Source organism: Manis javanica, chromosome 9 (genome assembly GCF_040802235.1).
Source record: "Manis javanica isolate MJ-LG chromosome 9, MJ_LKY, whole genome shotgun sequence".
Taxonomy (NCBI): Eukaryota; Metazoa; Chordata; class Mammalia; order Pholidota; family Manidae; genus Manis; species Manis javanica.
The window spans coordinates 91,632,099-91,645,411 of record NC_133164.1 but is presented as its reverse complement, the minus strand read 5'-3'; the positions used below and the strand labels follow the sequence as shown (position 1 = coordinate 91,645,411).

The 13,313-nt window shown below is 39.4% G+C and overlaps 1 protein-coding gene across 11 annotated transcripts in view; it reads right to left on the bottom strand.

Moving 5' to 3' along the window:
• The window catches only part of FHOD3 (formin homology 2 domain containing 3), a 523,260-nt gene that overhangs the window by 113,379 nt on the left and 396,568 nt on the right, over positions 1-13,313 (bottom strand). The gene's annotated exons all lie outside the window — the stretch shown is intronic.

Genomic DNA, 13,313 nt, shown 5'->3' with positions numbered 1-13,313 from the left:
AAACCAATATTATCAAGTATGAATGTGGTCTTGGTGCAATAACAGAAACATGGACTAATGGATAGCTAGAGAGTTGAGACACTGACTTACATGAAATGTTGTTTCAAAACAGATGTATCATTACATGTCAGTGAGGAAGTGATGGACTGTTTCACAACTGGTTTTGAGACAACAATCAGCCATATAAAACAAGATATAGGTGTTCCTTTTTCATACCAATCACAAAAATTAATTCTAGGAGTTCAAGTGAAAAATGCAAAAAGCAAAACTTTACAACTTCTGGATCTCAGGAAATAATTACACAAGAAACCAGAAGGGCAATTAAAAAGCAAAAAATACATTTGCATATATTACAATTTAAAATTTGTATACATTTGAAAAGCATATAATTTAAAAATAAAGAAAAGCCACCCCCTGGGAGAATCTACTTGTAACATATATATATCACAAAGAATTAGTGTACGTAAAACAAAAAGGACCTTTTTAAATCAAAATGTAAAAGAAACTACTCATTGGGAAAATGGGCAATAGAAAAATGAACAAAAGATAGATAGGCACGTTGCTGAAGAAGAATATTAAATGGGCAATAAATACATAAATGATGCTCAGCTTCTCTAGGAAGTTGTAAGGAAATGCACACTAAACCCATAGTGCTAATTTGTTAACACCTCTCAGTTTACAGATTGGCAGAAGTTAATGTATGATGACATAAGCATTGGCACAGAACAAGACAACAAGAACTCTCATGCATTGCTTCTGGGAGTCACATAATCATTTTGGGAAGCAGTTAATTCATTTGAAGATGTGCATATCTTGCAACCCAGGAATTCCACTTTTAGATTTACACTAGAGAGTAACATTTGCATGCTGGAGACCACAGACATGTACAAGAATACTGTTACATTGTTTTGCACTGTTAATGCGTTAATAATTAGAAACCACTACTTATATGGAAAAACAAAAGTATATTTTTAAAACAAATAATCTACACCTGTGAAATTGAATAAACTAGAGTGATATGGGCTGACTTGGACGATTCTCAAAAGCACAATATATTGATAGTGAAAAGTAGTTTGAATAATCTGAACAGTATGCTATCATTTCTTTTTTAAATTTCTTTTTATTGAAGTATCATTGATATACAATCTTTTATTTTTTTCAAACACACAACAGTGGTTCAACAGTTACCCATATTATTAAATCCTCACCTCCTCTAGTGTGGTTACTATCTGTCAACATAGAAAGATGTTACAGATGCATTGACTATATTCTCCATGCTGTACTACTATCCCTGTGACCAACATATTATGATTGAGAATTTGTGTGCCCCTTTATCCCCCTTGCCCCAGCCCCACGGCCATGGTAACCATTAGTTCTGTAAGTCTACTGCAGTTTTGTTCATTCTGTTTTGCTTTGTTTTTATATGCCATGAATAAGTGAAATCATATGGTATTTATCTTTCTCCACCTGGTTCATTTCACTGAGCTTAATACCCTCTAGCTCCATCCATGTTATTGCAAATGGCAGGATTTCTTTTTTTTTCATGGCTAATATTCCATTGTGTATATGTACCACATCTTCTTTATCCATTCATCTATTGATAGACACTTAGTTTGCTTCCACATCTTGGCTATTGTAAATAAGGCAGCGATAGTAAATGGTGGGGGGGGCGGGGGGGTGTATATATCTTTTTGAATCAGGGATTCTGCTTTCTTTGAATAAATTCCTAGAAGTGAAATTACTGGGTCGAATCATATTTCTATTTTTAGTTTTTTAAATACTCTCCATACTGCTTTCCACAGCCGTTGTACCAGTTTACATTTCCACCAACAGTGTGGGAGGGTTCCCATTTTTACACATTCTTACCAACATTTGTTATTGTTTTTATGATAGTGGCCATCCTAACTGGTGGGAAGTGATATCGCACTGGGTTTTGATTTGCATTTCCCTGATTATTAGCAGTGGAGAATCTTTTCATCTGTACTTCTAGAGAAATGTCTGTTCAAGTCCCCTGCCCATTTTTAATTGGGTTGTTTTTTTGGTGTTGAGACATATGAGTTATATATTTTGGATGTTAATCCCTTATCAAATAAATTATTTACAAATATGCTCTCCATACTGTAGGTTGCCTTTTTATTGTGCTGATGGTGTCCTTTGGTATACAGAAGGGTTTTTTAAGTATGCTATAATTTCTATGAAGTTTAAATACATATAAAGCAAAATCATACACTATTTAGGGATAGATGTATTTGTAGTAAAAATGTAAAACATGTATGGAAATGATAAACACCAAATTCAGGTGGTCATCCTTAGGGAAGAACAAAAATCAAGGAATGAGGGCTTTGATTTTATGTACGATGGTCTTTATTGCTCTATAGTTTTCTGTAAATATCTAAAATGTTCTGTATGCCTGAAATATATATTTTTAAGTCATTATATCTCCCTTTAAGAATCAGAAGTCCTTCTCTGGTAGATAAATAGCTCATATGTAATATCAAACATTTCTGAAGCCCCAAGCTAGCTGAGCATCAAAAGTTATGTCCAGTTCCAGAACTTAAAAACAAAAAATATTCTACAAAGGAGAATTATTTAGAGACTGTTTTTCCCTTATACAAGAAATTTTGTTCCAGCCTAGCTTCTAGCCTATCCTGCATTGTATCCTTAAGCATTAGCAGTTTCATTTCTGAGTTGTCTTTTCAGAGGGCAGAGATAGGGGCAAGCTTGTTGGTCTATGCTCTTATGTAAAGAGCAAAATAAGGACCTTGCCATTCTCACGCTTTTCAGGAAAAACTTAATACATAACTACTAAATAATGGGTCATCACTGACTATATTAAGGCAGTTACAGTGAAACTTCTCAACATCATACATTAACATCATTTGTTTAAAATGAGACTATTAGAACTTGTTTAAAATTAGAATAGTATTAGAACTTGAGTAGTGTCCAATATAGTCAAGTGGATGTGTCAGTCCTTACTGGGTGCCTCTAAGGAAGGGAAATGCAGATCATCTTCCTGACCACCTGGACAGTTCTTTCAGAACTGATGTGAGATGCTAACTCAAAGCAATAAAGAATGGTTCCTCTTTTCCTATGAGGCAAAATGCCTTGAGCAATTCAAGATCCATTCTCTTTGAGTGGAGATCCCTGCAGCAACAAGGGAGAATTAAAGGACTCCCATGAGCTTATCTGTCCACTTTGGTCATACTGGAAACAAGGGCCATAAATATAATATTGATAAACTAAATTTCTCTAGGTCTCCTGCTACCTAGATAAGCCCAAGCTGTAAAAGAATGAACCCTGGTCCTATAAATTGTTTCTGGAAATGTGCTCAACCAAACAAAGCTTGAATGCATTCAAACCACATAAAGAGAGATATTCCAAATCATTGTTAAAAACCCAAACACTAAAATTCAAGCTAGCATTGTAAACTCTTCTTTATAAAGGCATCTTTAACAGATTTTTATATTTCATATTAAGTTATCTAGGAAAAGATGTACAGTGATTGGAAGTTATTGTAATGTTTAACCTTGGCTGGTCTGAGGACCAGCTATGGCGTAAAGGAATGAGCACAGGGTTTGGACTGAGAAAACCTGAGTGTGGCCAGTCATTTAACCTCTCTGAATCTCAGTTTACTTATGTGCGAAACAGAGATAGTAATACTCCTAACTGTTGAAGTACAATAAGGTTTAAATGAGGATTTATATATAAGTTTGCTTAGAACAGCATCTGGGCCATAGAAGGCACTTAGTAGATACCACTTTATGCTGGGAGTTTAAAATCTGTAGATGTGGGGGAGGTTTAACTTGCAGTCTTCACGGCACAGTTTGGAATGTGACACTGGCAGGTCCCAACCTGAGTTTCATCTGAACCGTCCATCACAGCCACCAGCTGGGCCAGCCATCAGGACTCACACCACCCTGGGATGCACCTGGTAAGCTGAAGTCATCTATGTTACACCCAAAGCGGCTGCAACCAAGTGAAGCCACATAGGAATACAGGTGCAGGGAGGCCAGAGAGTTTGTAAGGGAAGCAGATGATATACTCTGAGTGAGAGGAATTGCAATATTTAATCTTGGCCACATCAGTCTCCAGGATCTGCCCCAGAAATCCCATCTGGCTAAAGACTCCGTCATTGGAATGTCTGAAACAGGAGCTCCATTTCACCAAATTATGGTTGGTAATAATAATTAGCATTTATGGAGATAATGCCATGTGCCAATTATTGTACATGAAATGGTTCTTTTAATCCCCATAACCTCTTATATAAGTTCTATTATTATCCCCTTTATAGAGGAGAAAACTGAGGCATAGAGAAGTTATATTTAGGACATATACATTTCTAAAAAATGTAAAACTAATTTATAACAACAGAAAGCAGACCAGCAGTTTCCTGGGGACAGAGAGGGACAGCCATAATCACAAAAGGGCATGACAAAGTGCCTGGAGGTGATGGGTATGTGCATGACCTTGACTGTGATCATGTTGTTTTCACTGGCATACACAAAGGTCAAGAATGCTGCTCAGTTTTTGGTATGTCAAGAGCTGTTTGAAACATACATTCCTTTGGTAAGTTCAAGTTTAGTAAAACCTGATTTGTGAACCAAGCATATCTTCAACATTTCTTAATTAAAAACATAATTATAATCTCTGTTAAAATATTAACAAAAGTCAACCTAAGTTCACAAATTATCTGGTATTTGAAATTATTACTTAATTCACCAGAAGATAATTTAATAGGGAGAATTAAAGGTTGAAAATAGTAAGAAAATGACAATTCAAAAATGCTGTACAGTGAGATTATCCTCAAAACCTGGCTATGAGCTTGAGGGGCCACCTGCATTAATGATCACAAGAGAAGAGGTAACCCTGGGTTATAAAGGCTGGGTTATAAAGGAAGGGAGCAAATACCAGGGACACAAGAACACATTTCTGAAGGAGAAATCCCATCCTGCCTCCATTCCTACCCCTTTTGTTCTGTAATCTCTGCAAAATGCTGGTGCCAAACTACTGTAGCCAATGATGACAGGACCTAGCCACTGGGGGCTATCCACAAGCAGAGGGTGTACACACAGGGGTGACTGCACATGGGCTAAGTTTACAGCACAGAATAACTATAAGCGTTCCTTTTGCACTTTTATGAGGGGTGACATTTGCACTTTCTTGTTACAGATCTCACCATACTCTAAGCAGAACATGCAATGTTCTCACTTCCAAATGGGATGATAATACATACCTTTTAAGGTTGCTATGAACACCATTTATGTAAACAAGGATGAGAGAACTGTCTAATTAAGAAAAATCTATTCTAAGTCCACTTTCCAAAGGAAGAAAACAGGATTCAGAGAGGTTTAAAGTGCTCATGCATTTGTTTGCCTGTGTGTTTGACAGGTATGGGGCAGCACTGTGAGCAGGAGGCTGGGAATCTCCGGCGGGAGGCACACACAACTGGCTGCTGCCCAATGGCACAGAAGCCCTGTAGGCAGAGGGCAAGGAACACAGGACGGAATGCAGTACCTGCCTGCAAAGCAAAAAACTGCCTTCACAATTCATGTGAACATGGGTTCTCCACATACAGTCCTGCTTGTCTTCATGATTTTCTCCAAATCTTTTAATAAAATGGCTGGTCCAGGAGGGTTAACCATCTTCATCCCATGGCTTTGTGGGTCCCAGGTTTACTACCACTATAGATTTGTGAACCCTATTTTAGAAACAAAAAGACGAACACATAATGATTCAAAGGACTGAGAGCCAAAGCCAACTAGAACGAGGTTTATGAACCTATGAGGAAGTCATAATTCATTCTGAGGAATTAGGAGGAGTTTTACAGCTATTTGGGTCTTGGAGGATAAAAAGGAAGAAACTGCATGAAGAAAGGAGAAAGACTAGCCAAAGATAGAGCAAATAAGAAGGAAGGGGCTTCAGGAGAGCCTGTAATGTTCATGGGGGCATTTCCAGGGATTAAAATACAGTGAGGATGGTGGCGATGGGCTGGCAAAGCCGGAAGGTGTGTGCAGGCCATAAACGTGAGCAGTCCTCCGGCGCTGGCAGTCAGGGTGGGATTCACTAATAGGCTGTGGGAGTCATTCAAGGTTTCTAAGTGGGAAAAGTCACCTGCTCCAATCTGTATTTCAGAAAGGGTAGAAGACATATATCACTGCAATGTATAATTCAGGCATGACATTGAAATGGAACTCTATCTAAAGTATCAGGAATGGTGAGGAGTCAGATAAAGAACACATGTGGGAGAAAGAATTTCTAACATCTGTTAAGGACCCAGAGTACCCTAAAGCCCATGATCCTGAATTAAGCTGCCATCACGGAGCAGAACCTACTGTATACTCACTAGTCACCTAACTAACCAACCAACCAGCCAAGGATCCTTCTCCTCGTATGCACTTCGGATGTAACACAATCAATTAATCAGGACCACATTGCACCTTACAGGAACTCATTGTTTGTAACAAGATTGCTATCAAGAACTAACAGCAAGCAAGTAGGAAGTCTACTTGTTGTGCAGCAAAAGGAGAACACAGCTTGTTTGTGTGAACACTAGGGAATCAGTCCACATTGGTACCTTTAATTTCCTGTTGGTAGTTGTGGACTGAGTGTGTTTATGATCATATAAAAAGGCAATGCCTTTTACCCCATTTTATATGCCATTCAGGTTTTCTTGGTGATGTTTGGGTCTTAAAAAAATCTACTTTGATCAATTTAAAGAATTTTTTTTTTTAACTAGAGATTCATTGGACAATGGGTGCTTGACTCTACTGACATTGTTTTTTTTAAATACTGTGTAAATCAAATGATGTAACCGAGTCAGCAAGAATTTGAGATAGAGAAAAAAACCACAGACATATATTTGGAAAAAGCAGTGATTTGAAAACCAGACAAGTAGAACCTTTAGGGCACATGTAGATACAGTGAAAGCAAGACATGATAAGAGCCAAAGCCCACTAGAACAAGAAAACAAGTACCTATATCCATAAAAATAGACAATCCACATGGAGGAGGAAATCGGGATGAAAGACATGGGTACCAGCAATTCACACTCAGGGTGATAGGCAAAAGGCCTGCCAAGTGGGTAATAAGTAGAAGAGCTAAGGTAACTGAAAATAGGCAGGAAATGCATGGAAACAGAGACCTTCATTCTGAGGGAGGAGTTACCACACCAATGATGGAGACAGGTGTTGAAGGGGGTCACAGGGAGTGAGATCCTGCAAGGGGGAGCTTTACTTGGGAGCAGAAGCCATCACTCAGCAAGACAGACTCCCACTGTCCTAGACCCAGGTGCTCAGTCCCAGCTTTCCCAAATATTCCTATGTTCTTTATTCCAGCACTGTCAGTGACCATACGAGACTCTGCAACAGCAGGTGACAAAAATTATCAGGCTGTTTCAAGGTAGCACATGGTCCTCCCATTCCAAAGACTACTAACTGAATGGTAAAGATAAGACGTGGGAGGAAGGAGAGCATGTGACAGCCTGGAATGGTTGATCAGAGAAGGTGGGCAGCAAGAGGAGATGCGAGATGCTCCTAAGGAAACAGTTTGAACACATAGACATATAAACAGCTCTGCATTTCTGTCTGTATATATATGACAGATTAGCAGGGAAATGAATGCATGTTCAGTAAATAGTAACCAAACAATGAAATCTTTAAGGTGGATCTTTGCTGCACACCATGTGCCAAATTAACTTCCATACAGATAAAATATTTCAGTGCGAAAATTACAGTTGTAGAAATACTAGAAGAAACCATGATAGAAAATGTTTTCTTTATGAAGAACACAAAACCCAAAAGATAGAAAAGATTAATAAATTTAACTCATACAACTTAAATTTTTCTGCATGGCAAAAATACCATAAGTGAAGTAAAAAGACCAATGACAGGAAAATAATTGCTACTTCTATAACAATTTATGAAGAACCTCTATATGTTAGCAAGAAAAAGAACTCAATGTTCATAAACCAAAAATTCACAGAAAAGGAAATATGAAAGGCTCTGGACATATGAAAACATATTCAACTATGTTCATAATAAGAAAAATACAAATTTAAACGTAATGACACATGATTCTCCATACCCTGGTGAGCAATGCAAGGAAGTCTACACTGGCCCCCTAAATCTGGACCTGAGGTTCCTCCAGTGTGCTCCCACTTGCTCACCTGCTCATGTTCCCTCACAGTGCAAGATGTACATCATTATCATTGCACTCCCCACCCCTGGCACCAAGTCGATTGCCTCAAGCCACCTTCAGCCCCAGGCACTGGACTTGCTACTCCCTCAGGCAGTCAGGTGGTCATCCCACCATCATCTCTGAAAAGGACCACAAGATGGAGATGTCACTGCATGGATGGAAAGAGAAGGCCCTCTGTCCTTTCCAACTTCTGAGAGCTCCAAATCTGCTGTGTTGTGATTACTGTTTGCTAGCTTATTTGTCTTATTTAAATACTTAAATAAGAACAATTCAAATATTCTTGTCATTTTGTTTTCTTTTAAAAAGAAAATATTTAGAGTTTCCACTCAAAATTACATTTTCAAAATTGAAGCATTTAAAGTTTGCTTTCATTAAACAGTTGCATCTTGTATCACTGAGGGCTTTTGCAAATAGTTCTGGCTTTCTCATTATGCTTTGTTTTGGCACAAGCCAAGTTCCAATTTCATAAAAATTAATGCTACACTCTCTGTTTCTAAAAGAGAGCGCTCTATAAATACAGCCACAGTAGGAGATAGAAGAAAAATTCATTTGAAAATGCCCTTGCCTTGACTTAATTTTGTATATTGTTTTTTCAGATTTTCCTTTCCAGGTCATTTATCATTCCAAGTTTTATTAACAGCCAACACACTAATATGCTTGGGAAAAATATGGATAACTCCAAGCTCACAAGGATGCACAGTTGTATTTCCAAAGTGGGCCAGCCTGCCTGAAGGGGTGTTTTAGTCAGCCTGATTTTCCTAGGGCTTCAGAGAAGTGACTCTTGTTTCCAAATTGAGGGAACTGAGTTCCAGAGCTTCCCAATATTGCACGGGGCCCTGGCTTGTTGTTTATTAGTCAGGGGTATGCTGACAGAAGATGTGGATTCTCATTTCAAAAAATGCTATTTTTTCATAATAGTTCAATGTCTTTCCTAAGAAAAGAGGGTTTTCCTTTTTACTTTTTGGTTTCAGTAATTATGGGTACATAAAACCATAATAAATCATACAAATTCTTAGAAGTATATACCTCAGGAAAAAAATCATATATCTTAAAAGGGCAGAAAATGCTGGTAAATGTGAAAATAGATTGTAGGTGACATCCAAAGAATTCATCTGTCAAAAATGAAAAAGGAAAAATTAAACTACATAAACATATACATTATCATAAATAAAACTGACATGTATAAATACGATTTGGAGTCAGGGGCCCCTCTTTTCTTTTTTTACAGTCACAAAACATAAGCTGGCAAGGTGAGAGTAAGAAGTGGTCTGTGGCTTCCTGCTCTTCATAATGAAATTGCACATCTGATGTTTCAAAAGATTCATCACATGGTTTTTCAAAGCACAGACAGTGATAATTGAAAAAAAACATGCAAACGTAAAGGAAGTAATAAACTCTGTGGAACTTTATTCACTAGTGAATAGAGAAGATGGCAAAGGTAATGAGCTTTGTCTGGCAGAACTTCCCTGGAAGACCAGGTTCCACCACTGCTATTCCCCAGGGACTGGGTTTCAGCATGCATGCTCCCTTTGGAGGGATTTCACTGCAGGGCCTTCTTTGTGCTCAGGACCCAGGACTGCTGAGCCACCTTTTCTAGGGCCCCCAACACTGCTCCTGTGCCATACAGACTCCTCATGCCTTGCATGCCCTAGGTCAAACATCTCTACCCTTGATTTGCTTTTCTTCCAGTATCTGCTGCCTCAGTTCCATGCTTCTAACATCCACACACTCACACAAGCTTACAGCCTTACTCTGCTTCTCTTGCTCCCACCCTCCTGGTGGCAGCCAAGTGTGTGAAACGCTCCTCTCAAGCCCCATGGCTACTGCCCTTTTGGGCACAGTCAGCTCTCTTGGACCAAGAAGTAGCTTCTGGTGGCTTCTGTACCTGTGGCCACACCCCCCGGCTCCACTCACTGATGTTAGAGCATGTCACCAGCTGGTTCTAACCCTGCACCTCACATCAGCAGCCCTCAGTAAAACATGCTTCAGAATACACATGAGAGGGTCCAAACAAGGAATATGGGTTTAATTTAAATATTTTAAAATCAGGATTGTTGCAAACTATCTCTATGAATTGCTCATGTCTAGAGTTCTGATCAATCATGAGCTGCTGGAAGTCACAACTTTGTCATCATATATTGCCACCAGACTCACACATGGGGTTCACACAGCACTTTCATGGGTACCTTCTCATTAAATCATCAAGACTACTCTGTAAGGTAAGGTTGGCATAATTGGCCTTTTACCCTCAGGGATTAAATAACTTCCCAGTGAGTGAGTTGGAACACTAGCCAGTTTTCTGTAACTCAGTACTCTTACCATACAAGGGTAACTGTTTTTAATTGTTCTAAAATTACAGGTCTTACCTTTCCCTTGTAAACATAGCCTTGTGCAATCACTCACTTCTAGGAGTAATAATCAGTTCATTGCTAGTGGTTTAATGATCTTGCCAAGTTAAATTCCTTCCACTGCCCCATACCACTTTTTTTTCCTTTGGTAGGTAATGGATAAATTACATTAAGGTGGTGACCTTAATGGGCCCACTACCTGCTGATTTACATAGAATGATTCAAGGTGAAAACTGATGTGTATAAGACAAAATGCAGAGCTTCCACAAAATCTAGAACAGTTTTTAAGGGGTGAATCAAAATATCACATTAAAATATTTTAGAGCAGACAAGGATTAAAGATGGCAGCTTGAGAGGTGAGACAGAATTCCTCCCAAAACCACATATAATATGGAAATATAGTTAATACAACTAATCCTAAAACAGCAACAGGAATGAAGGCTGTGCCAGACTGCATACAACTGGAGAACTGAGATCTCATGAAACAGAGTACCAAAGCCTTGATCTGGCAGGACCCAAGCCCTTCCCCCACCCCAGCTCACCAGCGGGAGGAAGAGAAATGGAGCGGGGAGGAGGTGAAAGCCTGGGGCTGCTGAACACACAGCCCTGGAGATCTGCTTTGGGAGCACAAACCCACAATGTGTGGAGATTGGTGGGGTTGGAAAGCTAAGACAGGCACAATGCTTGGAGAGACCGAGATTCCAGCCATTTGTGGAGGAAAGGGATGCACATCTGGCTGGCCTGCAACAAAGGGAAGGCACGTTGTCTGAGAGGCTTCCTAACAGTGAGAGGGATGCTGAAGGGGTGGGGATTGCATGGAGCTTGCTGCTCGGGAGAAGGGACAGGTGGACAAGGTTGCCTGGGCGTGCTTCTTCTCAGCAGGTTGGAAATGTTCAGGAGCTTCAGGTGCTCCATCCCTCTGGCTGGCTACTCAGTTCCAAGGACTGCCACCATGATACGCAACCTGCTGTGCCTTCCTTCTGGCAGGCCGGCACTGGCTTGCAAACTGGCAGTCCCTGCCCTGGTGTCAGGCCAGCCAGAGGGAGGCTCAGCCTATGGCAGCTACAAACACAAAGCACAGAGGCTTACACCTGTGTGCTAGGCCAGTGGTTCTGACAGTGGAGACAGGCACTGCAGCTGGGAAGCAGGAAACATATCTTTCCTCACCCCAGGCACCAGCACTGCTCCCCTGCAACCCCTGACATCACTCCAGGGACTGAACAGCTCCAGAGACTAGAGGTTCTGGGCACTAGAGGGTGACACATACAAATATGAAATGTCAAAGGAAACTGGTTCAAACCAAAATCTCACAAACACCAGAAAAAAGCCCAAGCAAAACTGAACTCACCAATATTCTTGAAAGAGTGTTCAAAATAAAAATCATAAACATGCTTATGGAGGTACAGAAAAATATCCAAGAACTCAAAGACGAATTTAGGATGGAGATTCAATCATCAAGAAATTCCATATCTGAAATAAAACATACAATGGACAGATTTAAAAGCAGACTAGATGTAGTAGAAGAGACAGTAAGTGGAATAGAAATTACACAAGAGGAATACAAGGAAGCTGAGGCACAGAGAGAAAAAAGGATCTCTAACAATGAAAGAATATTGAGAGAACTGTGTGACCAATCCAAATGGAACAATACTCACATTATAGGGGTAGCAGAAGAAGAAGAGAGAAAAAGGATAGAAAGTGTCTTTGAGGAGGCAATTGCTGAAAACTTCCCCAGTCTGGGGAAAGAGATCTTTTCCAGGCCATGGAGGTGCCCAGATCTCCCAACACAAGGGACCCAAGGAAGACAACAACAAGACATACAATAATTAAAATGGCAAAGATCAAGGATAAGGACAAACTTTTAAAAGCAGTTAGAGAGAGAAAAAAGATCACATACAAACAAAAACCCATCAGGCTCTCATCAGACTTCTGAACAGAAACCTTACAGGCCAGAAGGGAGTGGCATGATATATTTAATGCACTGAAACAGTAGAGCCTTGAACCAAGAATACTCTACCCAGTAAGATTATCATTTAAATATGAAGGAGGGGTTAACAATTTTCAGATAAGCAAAAGCTGAGAGAATTCACCTCCCACAAACCACCTCTACAGTGTATTTTGGAGGGATTTCTATAGATGGAAGTATTCCTAAAGCTAAAGAGCTGTCACCAGGGAAAATAAAAGCACAGTAAAGAAAGTAGAAAAAGTAATGACTAAGCAGATGCAACATCAAATCAACTACCCCCAAAGTCAATCAATGGATAGACAAAGAGTACAGAATATGATACCTAATATATAAAGAATGGAGGAGGAAGAAAAATGAGGGGAAAAAAAAGAACCTTTAGGTTTTGTCTGTAATAGCATACTAAGTGAATTAAATTAGACTGTTAGATAGTAAGGGAATTACCCTTGAATCTTTGGTAACCATGAATCTAAAGCTGGCAATGGCAATAAGTACATACCTATCGATAATCACCCTAATTGTAAATGGTCTCAATGCACCAATCAAAAGAATAGAGTCACTGAATGGATAAAAAAACAAGACCCATCTATTTGCTGCCTACAAGAGACTCACCTCAAACCCAAAGACATACACAGATTGAAAGTAAAGGGATAGAAAAAGATATTTCATGCAACTAATAGGGAGAAAAAAGCAGGTGTTTCAGTACTTGAATCAGACAAAATAGATTTCAAAACAAAGAATGTAATAAGAGACAAAGATGGACATTACATAATGATACAGGGGTCAGTCCAACAAGAGGATATAAC